The following is a 13,414-nucleotide window of genomic DNA, read 5'->3' on the forward strand; positions in this document are numbered from 1 at the left end:
ATTTTGAAAATTTAGATAAAATAGAAAAAATACTAATATAGAATTTATAAAATGTGACCTAAGATGGAATAAAAAAAACACTAAGTAACACGATGTCCGTTTAAAACACTAAATTTCTGTTTGTTTCTTCTGTGAAAAGAGAATCATTTTTGTCTATATCTGATTCTTTGAGTAACTACTTTAATGATAATGATACACAGTGTTATTAACTATTGTTATTCTCATTATTTTGTTATGAAATTTTGTTTTATTTTCATAAAGCAAAAAAGAAACACTACACCTACAAAACAACTTCAGAAAACAGAAATAGTAGAAATACTCCTCCATTTCATTTTCTGAGGCAAGTATCACTTCGTTATGGTTGATACATTGTGTCAATTTGGGGAGTCAAGAGGTTTGGCTAAGTGACTCAGCAGTTCTGAATCTTGGGGTAAAAAAGACATGCCCTTACTGTTTTGGGATGTTGTTCACTGTGTCAATTTGAGAAGTTTAGAAGGTTAACTATGCTACTCAGAAGGGAGCCTGGGTGCTTACTTTGTATTCATCCTGAGCCTGTGCAACAGGAAGGCATGCAGAGGGAGTGGGTGTAGAGGACCACCCCCACACCCCCAGAGCAGGCAGGCTGCATAAAAAAAGGGAATTGAGAAAGGACTGGCTGCCAGCCTCTGGCAGTTTCTGTTGGGAAAAAAGAGTCACATTAGTTGTTGGGACTCCAGATGATGTGTGTAACCTATTGGAAGAAAGTTTATCTACATTTTGCTCATTTCCAGAGACTTTGCCTTAAACTGAGATTAAGGGCAATGGACAAATCTTGCAGAAGAAATTTCAAGGCAGGCTAAAGTTGAGACCATGGCATGGCTAATGTTGAGACCTTCTTTTATCTGGATCTATGTTGAAAAGCAAAAGCAAAAAGCCTAGCAGATGATTTAAAATGTTATAAGTATGGACAGAAAAGAAGCTATAGTAAAGTTGTAGCCTGCAAAAATAAAAGAGTGGAGAAATTAGTTGCTGAAAAAATATCAAGAAACAACAAAAATTTCAGAAGACAACACAAATGATCGCCTGAGGACATCAAAAGAAGTAGCAGGACTCTACATTTAAATTGCAAAAGTGAAAAACTTAGCTATGAGAAGGGATCTCCAGGACACCATGTTCCAGAATGGTGGCAGCCTAGGGAAATTATTCCTTAGATTTGGATCATAGTTACTAGACCCCTACAGCCAAGAAAGAAGGAAGCCTGGCTACTGCTCTGGCTAGCAGCAGGCCTTGACATCATCCACATGATGCTAGTTTTAGTTTCATGCAGACTGTAAGAGTTGTGGGGTCAGTAAGGCTTCTCCAAGATAGAAGAAGGCCTGGGAGAACAGGCAGTGTGCCTCTGAGAGGGTAATGTGTGATGCTGCGCCTATAAAGCTGAAGGTGCACTGCAGACCCCGGAAGTTTGGAGAAGCCAGGAATGTGGATTATCTGAGGAAAACCAAGGAGGGAGCAGAGTTAGTCTGTGGCCTAAGAGACAAACTGTGGGAGTTAGAACAACCAGAAGTGCTGTGGGGGTGCAACCCCAAAGTTCTTTGAAGTTTAAGTATTACCATGGATTTCCTCAGATGCTAGAGATGGAACTACAGAACTTAATGTCTGCCATGCTAGATTTTGGGCTTCATTTTGTCCCATTCCTATCTATGTCCTGATTTGTATCTTTTGGAATGGAAATGTCTATTTTGTGTCATTGAATGCTTGAACAGATTGATTTTCTTTTCACTTGTACAGGTGCTCATAGATAAGGGTTTTCCTTAGATCTTAGAGGAGACTTTGAACTTGGACTTTTGAGCAATGCTGAAAATGCTGGGACATAGGAAACTCTTGGAGATGGACTTTAATGGGTGATTGGTTGTGCCTACTTGAGAGATTTAGAAACTTAACTAAATGGGCTTAGCTATTCACACCCCAGGGCAGTTCACTACCTGGATGGTATAAAGGGGAAATGTGGAAGGACAAACTTGCTTCTGTTCTTCAGAAGAGCTCTAGTTCATCTTCAGCTTGGATGCCATATCCTGGCATTTAGTACAGATTCTTTGGTTTCCACCTTAGATCCTTCAGCATTGCAATTGTCTTGGTTATTTTTCTCTCGTTACTGAGACAAAATACCCAATGCCCCAAATTAAGGAAGAAAAGGTTTATTTAGCTTACAGTTTGTGGAGCTTTCAGTCTATAATCAGCTGGCTCCAAGGCAGTGTAACAGCACACATGGGCAACACTTCACGGGAGCACAAAACAGCAAAAGCAGCAAGAGCAAAACAAGCAGGGGGGAACAAGCCTCTTCTCCTCCTTTATATTGTAAGCAGTCTACTACCACCCAGTGGGTGTGTAGTACTCACACAATCTCCATGCTCTCCTCCTGTACAGGTTCAGGATGAACACAAAGACCCTGGTCCCTGCTCAGTCACTCATTTAAACTTCTAAACTTCTCACATTGGCACAGTGAACATTCTAGAGCAGGAAGGGCATGTCCTTTTCACCCCAGGATGTAGAACTGCTGAGCCACTTAGCCAAACCTCTAGACTCCTCAAGTTAACACAATGTATCAACCATAACACTGGCATAGACTCCATTGCAGACCCATTAGTCTCCTGATATGGATTTGCAAAGGACACTGCAATGAATTCTAGAACTTGGACTGAAATCTTTGGTCTCCAGTGTATAGAGACCTTTTGGATGCTTCCTTATTCAATTCTGTGGCTGACTATCATAAGCCAATCATGTAATTTGCTATACACTTGTATATCTCCTGTATTATCTGTTTCCCTAGTAAAACACTGATAAATGGACTAAGTGTCTCTTGCATAGAGGAATGTACATGAGTCTTTGGGGCCTGGGGACAGAACATTATTGTTTGTTTCTAGGTGTCCCTCAAAGCCTTCTGCAGTCATAGATGGGGCTTTTTAAAAGTGGATGGATCTACAGTGTGTGATCCTGGAATTGATTCATGGTGCAATACTAGAATCAAGGGTGCTAAGATTAAGTGTGAGTGCTACCCACTCTAAGTAGTCTGGATAAGACATAAGGGAAAGAAAGAGCTGTGGTCATCTCTTGCTTAATGTTATGGTCAATATTTGCAAGGGCAACAATACAGGACACACAATTTATAGGGTTACTTAAAAGCATTACCAAAAGAGTCATACACAAAGAGAGTGTAGGAAATCTGTCTACACATTAAAGATCAAAAGAATCCAGCTGAGAGCCTAGATCCCACATCAGTGTCCTATATGAGTCCACCTGAAGACCTAGAGCCCATGACAATGTCCCCATGAGTCCAACTAGAGGCCAAGAGCCCTCAACAGTGACTCATGCAGGCCTGTTTCAAGGATCTGCACTGGGAAGGCCCAAAAGGTCAGTGGTAGAAGCTAGAAAGTCTGTGCCAGCATGATGAAGGATCTGTGCCAGTAGGCTGTGGGATTTGAACTGGAGATAGGAAGTGATGCTCAAATAAAAACCAGAGCTCTCCCAAAAAGTACCATAGTCATCCTCAGTGACAACAAGGTCCTAAGCTCCTTCAACAGTGAGAACAGCTGAGTCTATATCAGGAAAGCCAGCGTGACAAGCTTCTCCAAGTCACTGAGCAGTGCAATATATTCCCCTCCAGAGCTAGGAAGAGATGCTCAAAGTAAAGACCAGAGCTACCCTAAAGCGAACCATAGCCATTATCAGAGACAACAAGGTAGCTAGCTCCTTCGATGAAGAGAACAGCTGAGTTCATCAGGAAATCCAGCATGAGAAGCTCCTCCAGGAGAACCAACAGCCCTCAGTAGCACCAAAAGCTCCCTAGCAGCATCTTTTCTTCTTCTCCTGTTCTTTTTTTATTATGTGGGCAAAATGCTCAGGTGGGCCTCCCATACCCAGCAGCACACTCGTTCACTTCAGCTGGGTGTTAGAAGTTGACTACCTGTTATCAATCTACCATACTTGCTTTGTGTCTCTTCTCCCTGCCATGAACTGTTTATCCTCATCATGCCTCTCTGTCATGTGCCACTCTGCCTTGGAGTAAGCCAACTATAGACTGACACCCCTATGAACTGTAAGCCAAATAAACTTCTCCTCCTTTAACTTTCAGTGTTGGATGTTTTACTTCAGCAATGTAGGAATTAAATAAGATAGGCAGTTACAGAAGAAGAAGAATAGGAGGAAGAAGGAAAAGGAGAATAAAAGAAAGAGAAATGAAAGGGATAAAAACAATGAAGAAATAAAATATCATTTTAGATAACATCATTATTTATTAAAAGAAACACAGGAATCAAACAAATCCAGGCACATTTGGTTATCTGATCTTCTACAAAGGAGCCAAAAATAAATTCTGGAGGAAATACAACCTTTTTAGTAAATGCTACCAGGATATTGGCTGAATACAAACCAAATATTGAATGTAAACCCATATATCTCACCACATACTAAGCTAAAATCAAAGTGGATCAAAGATCTAAGTATTAAAAAAGAAACACACCTGCTGTAAGGTAAAATAAGTAAAACGCTTGAAGATATAGACATAAACAAGGACTTTTTCCAAACAGAATCCCAACTGCATAATTAATAACATCAAGAAAAACAGATGAGATTATAGCATATTAAAATTCTTCTGCACATCAAAAAAATAAACAGAGTTATGAGAAAATCTAAAGAATAGGAAAAAACTCCCAGCTACTCCTCAGAGGAATAATATATAGTATATATAAAGGACTAAAAAAAGGTGCACAAAAAATGACCCAATCAAAAATGAGCAGATGAAATGAATGTAGTCTGCTTAGCAGAAGCACAAAAGGAAAAAATATTCAACATCTCTGGCCATTAGAGAAAATCAAATTAAAACAGCACTGAGATTTTAATTACTCCAGAAAGAATGGCTTTCATCAAAAAATAAAATAATAAAAGCTGACAAGGTGGTTGGAAAACAGGAACCATTCTACATTGTTGGTGGGAAGATACCCTTGTAGGTATCTACCTGAAAGATTTAAAGACATTGTACTATAGTGATACATGTATTCCAATGTTTACAGCAACACACTCATAATAGTGAAATATTGGAAGTGGCCTATATGTCTATCAACACATGAATAGATGAAGAAAATGTTCCGTTTACACAGAGTTGTAATGGACTGACCATTGGTGGTCAGCTTGTAACACCCACCTGAACTGAATCAGAATGATCCTGGGTGTGGGAAGCCCAGCTGAGAATTGTTGCCAGCAGCAAAAGAGGCAGAAGTGAGAAGTTTAGAAGCTGTTTAGAAGCTGTTGGGAAGTCCTTAGGAAGCTGTTAGGAAGCTGTTAGGGAGCTGCTGGTTCTCTTAGACTATTCTGCTGGAGGACATTGTCATGCTGATTTTCCTGACGAATTTGGATGTTCTCATCAGAGGAGGAGCTTGGGACCATGTTGTCAGTGACTGAAGTTCATTTTGGGGGTGCTCTGGTCTTTCCCTTTGAGCATTACTTCCTGGCTCCAGAAAGGAAGATGTTGCATTGCTCAGTCTCCTGGAGAAGTTTGCTGCTCTGGCTTTCCTGATGGGAACTCAGCTGTTTTCATCATTGGAGAAGCTCAGGAACTCACTGCTGCTGAGGGTGGCTGTGGTACTTTTGGGGGAGCTCTGGTTCTTACTTTGAGCTTCACTTCCTGGCTCTAGTGCAGATCATTCAGCCTGCTAGCACACATCCTTCATCCCATTGGCACAGACTTTCTAGCTTCTGCCACTGACCTTTGGGCCTTTCCAGTGCATAATCTTGCTACAGGTTTCCACGAAATATTGTTGTGGGCTCTTGGCCTCCAGTTGTAGGGGGCATTGTCATGGGCTCTAGATCTTCAGCCAGTCTCATGAAGGACATTGCCATGGGATCCAGGCCCTCAGTTGGATTTTTTGGTCTTTAATGTGTAGACAGATTTCCTGCACTCTTTCCTGCACTTTTTTTGCATATGACTATTTGGAAGACAATTATAAAATAATTCTATAAACTATGTGTCCTATATTAAACTGTTCTTCCTTGCAAAACCCCAAACTACAAGAAAATTGGTACCAGGAAACCGGAGCCATTGTTGTGATATTGTCTGTCCATGTGACTTAAGAGTCTTTGGATCTAATATCGAAAAGTTTTCAAAGACTGGCCAAAGAGGCAGCCCCTGTATGTTGTAAACTATATTGGAGACGATGATTGGAGCCTGGAAAATTAGAGTACTGATGGAAATGCTGCTGGTTAAAATGAAGTTCAAGAGGCTTCAATTGAGAAGAACTGCGTTGGATTCCAGGTAGTATATTGTACTTTGGCAGAAATTTGGTCTGCGTTTTGCTTGTGCTTAGAGATACTGCCTGGATAGAAAAAGAAAAATTGCAATGCAGTCTACTGTTGGGAAGGTTGGCATGGTTACTGTTGAGATCTTTTTGCCATATCTATGTTTAAAATTAAGTTCAAAGAGCCAGTAAGGTGATATGAAATATTTGGCCAGAGGGGAGGCTCTAATGGAGCTTTGGGTTGCAAGGAATATATAGAGGAGAACATTGTTGTTAAGAACAGGACAATGAAGAAATGAACTGAATCCTTTCACCTGATGATAAGAGTATATTTTAATTGCAGGAGATCCCTGTTTTTTGATCTTGTCATGCATTGTAAAAATTAATGGGAAGCAAGGACTGTGACTGTAATAGTTATTTTTGTAGGATTTTGTGCCTGTGTGATTCAGAAGTGCACATCTCATCAGTGTGCAAGCACTTAAAAAGTTTATAATTTTGTTTCTGGCCAAGTCATAGGTGAATAACAAAGTTGTGTACACTTTGTGCCAATGGTGACAGGTTGAAATTTCCCTCAGTAACTTTCTTCTTTATAATAGATAAATAAATAGAATAGGTCAACATTTAAAAGCATCATATTTTAATGTCATTTTTAGATATATGTTTGTAATCAGGTTAATTAATCAAAGTATTAGGTTTTAACCTTGAATTTTGGCCACTCTTTAAATACTTTGCTTTTGGTGTAGGAATGAGGGCAAGAGGAATTATATATATGTAATTATTTAATTGATATAATTCTGAGTAGACCAAGACGTGTTAAGTTTTCATAAACCTGACACTAAAGACTATAGCTTACGGAAATGTGTATGGTTTTAAAATTAACCAGGTGTGGATTGTGGTGGATTGACAATTGATGGTCAAATTGTAACACCCAGCTGATCTGAACTAGTGTGGTGCTGAGTGTGGGAGGTCCACCTGAGAATTATTTCTGGCAGCATAACAGGCAGAACTGGAGAGGAAAAAGTTTAGAAGCTGTTTGGAAGCTGTTAGGGAGCTGCTAGTTCTCTTGGGCTATTCTGCTGGAGGACCTTGTCATGCCGAATTTGCTGATGAACTTGGCTATTCTCATCAAAGGAGGAGCTTGAGACCTCATTGTCACTGAGGATGGCTGCAGTTCATTTTGGGGAAGCTCTGGTCCCTACTTTGAGCATTTCTTTCTGGCTTGTGCAGATCCCTCAGCCTACTAACACAGATCCTTTATCCTGCTGGCATAGACTGTCTAGTTCCCACCACTGAGTTTGGGCCTTCCCATTGCAGATCTATGAAACAGGCCTTCATAAGACATTGTTATGGGCTCTAGGCCTACAGCTGGACTTGTTGGTAGCATTGTTATGGGCTCTAGGTCTTCAGCTGCCTTCATGCAGAACATTGCTGTGGGATCCAGGCCCTCACCTAGATTCTTTGGTCTTTAGTGTGTGGACAGATTTCCTGCATTTTTTGTCTATGACTCTTTGGGAACTATATAAAATAATTCTATACACTATGTGTCTTGTATTCAATTGTTCTTCCTTGCAAAACCCCAAGCCATAATAAGTGTGGAGTACTATTCTGCCATAAAATGATAAATTTGAGTTATTTGTAGGAAAATAGGTATATTTTGAGATCCTAATGTTGAAATAAATTAGACATGTGAGTTTAAATATTGCATGATTTTTCTTACATAAGAAACCCAAAGTATAAATAAATGAAAGAGAAAAATAAAATATAGCTAGTAGGAATCAGAGAGATTGATATTTTATAAAAGGGAAGGGGAAGAGATGGGTGTACAGGGGAGAGACAGGAAGGAATGTGATTTTAAAAAGGGTTAAGATAAATCATGTATACGTTACAACTCCCCACAATCAATGTAAACATTAAACATTATATACCACAAACATGCACTCATAAAAATCAATATTGAAAATATGAATCTACAAAGCTTCTCCTAGAAGTAATATTAATCTACCAACATAGCTAAATGTAAATGGGATGAATATAAATCTGTATTCATATAAATATTAGACAATAATTAGAAAAATAATTTTAAAAATTTATAATAGAACAGAAGAAAGATAACACATACATGACAATATATTACATATATTAGATCGGTTGAAAGTAGAGCATGTTTATCCTCAAAAACTGAAGAGTACAGAATCTCTGAAAATCAACTTACTTTGGAAAGTTTGTACTTTTTTATCATTCACATTTTCAAGGTTCTAATGAATGTTGTTAAAGAGTCTTTATGCAGCATCTGTTAGAGGAATCCATGTGTTAATCCTAGTTTCTCTAAATTGTGCTTTCTGTCTGCTCCCTTTAAGTATTTGCAGCATAGTAAGATCATGAAAAAATACACATGAATAGCAACGTATGATAACAAATAAGAAAGTTGCAAAGCAGAACTTAAAATCCAGACAAATTATATCTTCCCTCCCCTTCCCTTTAGCTTATTTATTATTGTCTCTATAATAGTGAAATGAAGCTGAGTGTATAGTATGAAATAATTGTTCACTGAATAAATTCATTATTTGCCAATTTTAGAAAAGGCATCTCTTCTCTCCTTCTACCAGGCTGAACACCTTCCCTCTACCCACAAGATCCTCATCCGTGCAGAAGAATATAGAAGATGTGAAGTGTAAAAATCTAGCTAAATAGGAAGAATTGCTCACTGAGCTAAGATATGGCATGTCACATACATCAGGAATCTTCTTATAGCAGTATGGTAACTTTATTTGACTGTAGAGAATAAGAGAAGAGACGGACATTAGCTAGAGCAGAAATAAAGAATTCTAAATATTAAATCTCACAAGATCAATACTTTTGAGTAAGTCATTTCATTTTGCTGAACTTCTTTTTCATGTGTAATGTGGGAAAAATAATACTTACATATTTGCCTTCCTAATAAGAGCACTTTGAGATTTAATGAATAGCGTCTGCATTCACTGGTATAAAACCAATATGATGATCAGAGGGGTTTTGAGACCCGGGAGCCAGACTTACTTGCAAACAGGCTGTGTTTAGCAGGGTTTTCTAGTTTCATCATCCTCAAATATACACACTTAACATTCTATGTCTTTACATAACAATAAACAGAAACTTGTGAAAAAAGAAGTTATTTTGAGAACTGCTATTATTTATTTACATCTAGAAATTATGTTAAATATACAGCGAAGGAAATTTGAAATTGATTTAAAGATCTGATTCATTTTCATGCTTGCAAAAAGAAAGAAATTAAAGTGTAATTAATTAGGCAGTAAATTTAATAATTATGCATATTTGAAGTATGACAACTTTAACAGGTCAGTGAGTGGAATTTGCTATAAATTTAACTAATGTTATATATTACACTTGTGTTATAGTCAGACTGACGTTATTCTACAGAGCCCTTCCTTTTGCTTTGTAGTCTCTGTCAGTAAACACAAAGATTAAAATATTAGCCATTTACATAATATTTTATAATTGTTCTGTACATTTACTTAGTTTAATAAATATGTATTAAGCACTGGTCTCAATAAGTATTTTTAACAGGATTAAATGAAAAAATTACTGGAAAATACCTTATAAATGCACATGTGCATTCTTAGTGGTAGTTGCTAAATTATTATGATTTTAATTCCTCTGCTTAGTGCCTAGGCAAAAATTTCAAGATGTGTTCACAACTATTAGTATTACATATATTTTATATTTTGAGACAGCTAAAAAGTGTAGTGTAAATTTAACAGCTAGGCCTCTACTCACTTTTACAGGTCTAACAAAATAAGACTGAAAATTCTTGCCAGCAAATGTGTGGTAAAAAATAGAATAATGAATAACTTACAACTCAGTATTGAATCAAAATTTACATTTCTTCTTTATATAAGCTATTATAGATTTTATAGCATAGTATATTATATCATATACACATCAATGAGACCTGTAGAAATTTAAATTATTTTTAGGTAGAGAATTCTCTGAGACTTCATTGTATTTACCAATAAATAAAAGTAACTTATTTAGCTGCACATGAAGACTATTTTTTATGCATTTTATAGTGACTGAATTTAGTCATCCAGCCAGGCATGGTGGCTCTACCTGTTCTTTCTGCACTTGAGAGGCTGAGGCAGGAAGATTGCCTCAAATTTGAGGCCAGCCTGGGATATATAGTGAGTTTAAGTCCAGCTCAGACTACATAGTAAGACCCTGTCTCAAAAAACACAAAATTTACTTGTCTAGTGGTATAGTATGGATTACAATAAAAGCATCATTTGAAAAATGAATTGGAGCTGCCATCTCACTACTGTATGCCTTCGGTTCTGGACAGGAGCTACTAGGTTTAACATTTGCCCTGCTGAGTTTTGATCAAGCCCCTTTCTATTCTCCTATTTCTTTCTTTTAAAATGAGAATGTTTAACCTGTGGCTTTGCATATGAAAAGTATTTAACTTTCTACTTTTACAGAGATTCACATTTAAGAGACTTTAGACTTAGACTTTTAATCATACTGGAACAATTATGAACTTGTGAATTCTTGGACTAATACTAAATGTATTTTGCATAATAGGTAGAAATGACCCCCTTGAGTATCAGGGGGGAGAATGTAGTATGTTGATGTAAAATTTATTCCCAAAGTCCCATGGATGTACAGTTGGGCCTTTAACAAATTGACTGGATCATGGAAGGGCTACACTCATCAGTGGTCTAATTCATTGAGTTCCTAGTTGAATGTAGTACTAGGAGTCAGGACCTTATTAAAGGAGGTGGATCACTGGATGGTGTATCTCTCACTCTGGCTCCTACTACCCTCTCTGTCTCCTGGCTTCTGGATGCTGAGCAACTTTCCCCTACCAGGCTCTTCCACCACGCCTCTTCTGTCTCAAAACCAGCATATCACAGACTGAAACTGTGAACCCAAATACATTTGTTTGCCTAAAGATAAGGCAGTTGAGTGTATTTGAAGTTGTTTCTACATCTTCTAATCTGTTCCATTGATCCTTGTGGTGTTTTGATTTGCTAATATCATGCTATTTTAAAATCACAGTAGCCTTGTATTATGATTCGAAGTCAGGAAATGTGATGCCTCCTGACTGGCCTCTGTTACCCAGAATTATTTTTGCTACTGTAGGTCTCTTGTGGTTCCAAATAAATTTTAGAATTGTTTTCTCTTGTTCTGTGAGGTATGTGGTTGGTATTTCAATTGGAATTTTATTAAATCTGTATATAATTTTGGAAATATGGCCATATTCATTACATTGGTTCTTCCCACCCAAAAGCAAGTGATGACTTCCCATTTTCTGATTTCTTTGATCTTCTATTTCTGAGTACCATAGTTTTCAATGTAAAGATCTTTTACATCCTTTGTTAGAATGATTCTTAAGTATTTCAGTTTTATTTTTTATGGTTTTGGATGGTTTTTGACGTGGTTTTCCTAATTTCTCTCTATTGGTTAAGGCAATGGTAAGCACCCAAAAGGCAGAGTTATTACCTGGATAAATAAACATTTATATTTCCTATTGTGTAGCAGGACTATAGTACTGTACCACATAGGTTATTCTGTAGTATGCCCAATCAGATCTCAATCTCAAAATTTCAAAATGCTTTTAATAGATCATGTTCATAACATGTTGTTCTCTAAAAATGTGCCATGGGTACTCCTTTATATTCTTGCAATTTTCTGTTACTTTCAGAATCATGACTGCAGCATGTAGCATTAGATCAAAGGTTCCAATTTGGTCTTGCTAAGGTACTGCCAATAGCCAAACCAGAGGAAAATGAGATTAAACTTCTGCACCTCATTTTCTGCTGCTTCTCCCCAGTGTCCAAGACTTGCCCCTTCAATGTCTTGTAATCCAAGGCTACTGGCTGACTTACAGGGACTTGAAAAAACAGATACCCTTGGTACAGTTCATACAAAATGATGGTGTTGAGAAATTAACTTTTTAAATTATGGATAGATTAATTCACTGATATCCTTAATTCAATATAGTCTTCAGCCCAGGAATATGTATGTGATGATCAGATATTTGATAATATTTTCCCTATTAAATAATTTTCATACATATATTTTACCATGCAGGATTACATAATTAGTAAGAAAGTACTCTGGGCCCATCCCTTAGTTTGTAGTGACTGCACAAGATAATCCAGTACAGACTTGTAAATCACAACCTTCTGAAAATGCAAAACAGGAGCAAAAAGATTTTCACAGTAAAGATAATGTAAAAGCATTTATCTTCTAAATTCAAGGCAAAAAAAATTTTATAAATTTTCAAGAAAAGAACAAGAATAACTTTCCTTATCCTAATGAAATAATTTAGATGGGTAGAAAAATGTGGTTCTATTTTTAACATAATAAGCAAATCCTCAAACTAATTTTATACATAAGTATTCATATATGGATTTATGGTAATTAAATAAGATGTTGCCAATGTGTAATTATCAGGATTAATCTAACATTTTTAGTCCTTTTATGTAAAAGAATTCATAATATGTAAATTATTTATTATGTAACTAAAAGATATTTTTGTATCAAGTTCATTTTAATTGTACAAATTTCATTTTAATAACAAATGATAAGGTGACTATGTATAAATTTAGTATTATTGAAAGTTTTACATATTGGAATATAAATATATAATGGTGCATGTACTATTTTGTACATGATTTATAAATGCCAGCCTCAAATGTCAATAGCCTGTGCTATTGCATTTTTATTTAAAACAAAATATGACAAATTGTGTTTGCAGTTTAGAATAATTTAGCAATGAGTTTGTACTTGGCATGTGTATGAGAACTTCTGTGCATACCTTAACTCAGATCTGCCCATTTTCTAGCAAAATCCATATTCTGCTCAAAATTATGCACACTTCTTGTTATGCATTGGCAAAACATATCTTTTGTGGTTATTATGTTCTCTTTGTCTAGCAAAACTTCTCCATCACCTACTAGTTAATATTTTCCAAGAGAAGCAAATTTGCATATTTCTTGTTTACCAAATCATCCAAATATGAATTGAAGGATTTTTGATAAGCTACTATAGGGAGAGTCCATATCATGTATTTACTTTGAATATTAACAATCACACTATAAATAATATGAAAATTATTATTAAGGGAAAAGCAGTAATGACCTTTGGAA

Source organism: Chinchilla lanigera, unplaced genomic scaffold (assembly GCF_000276665.1).
Source record: "Chinchilla lanigera isolate Chin_1 unplaced genomic scaffold, ChiLan1.0 scaffold00010, whole genome shotgun sequence".
In the NCBI taxonomy this organism is placed as follows: domain Eukaryota; kingdom Metazoa; phylum Chordata; class Mammalia; order Rodentia; family Chinchillidae; genus Chinchilla; species Chinchilla lanigera.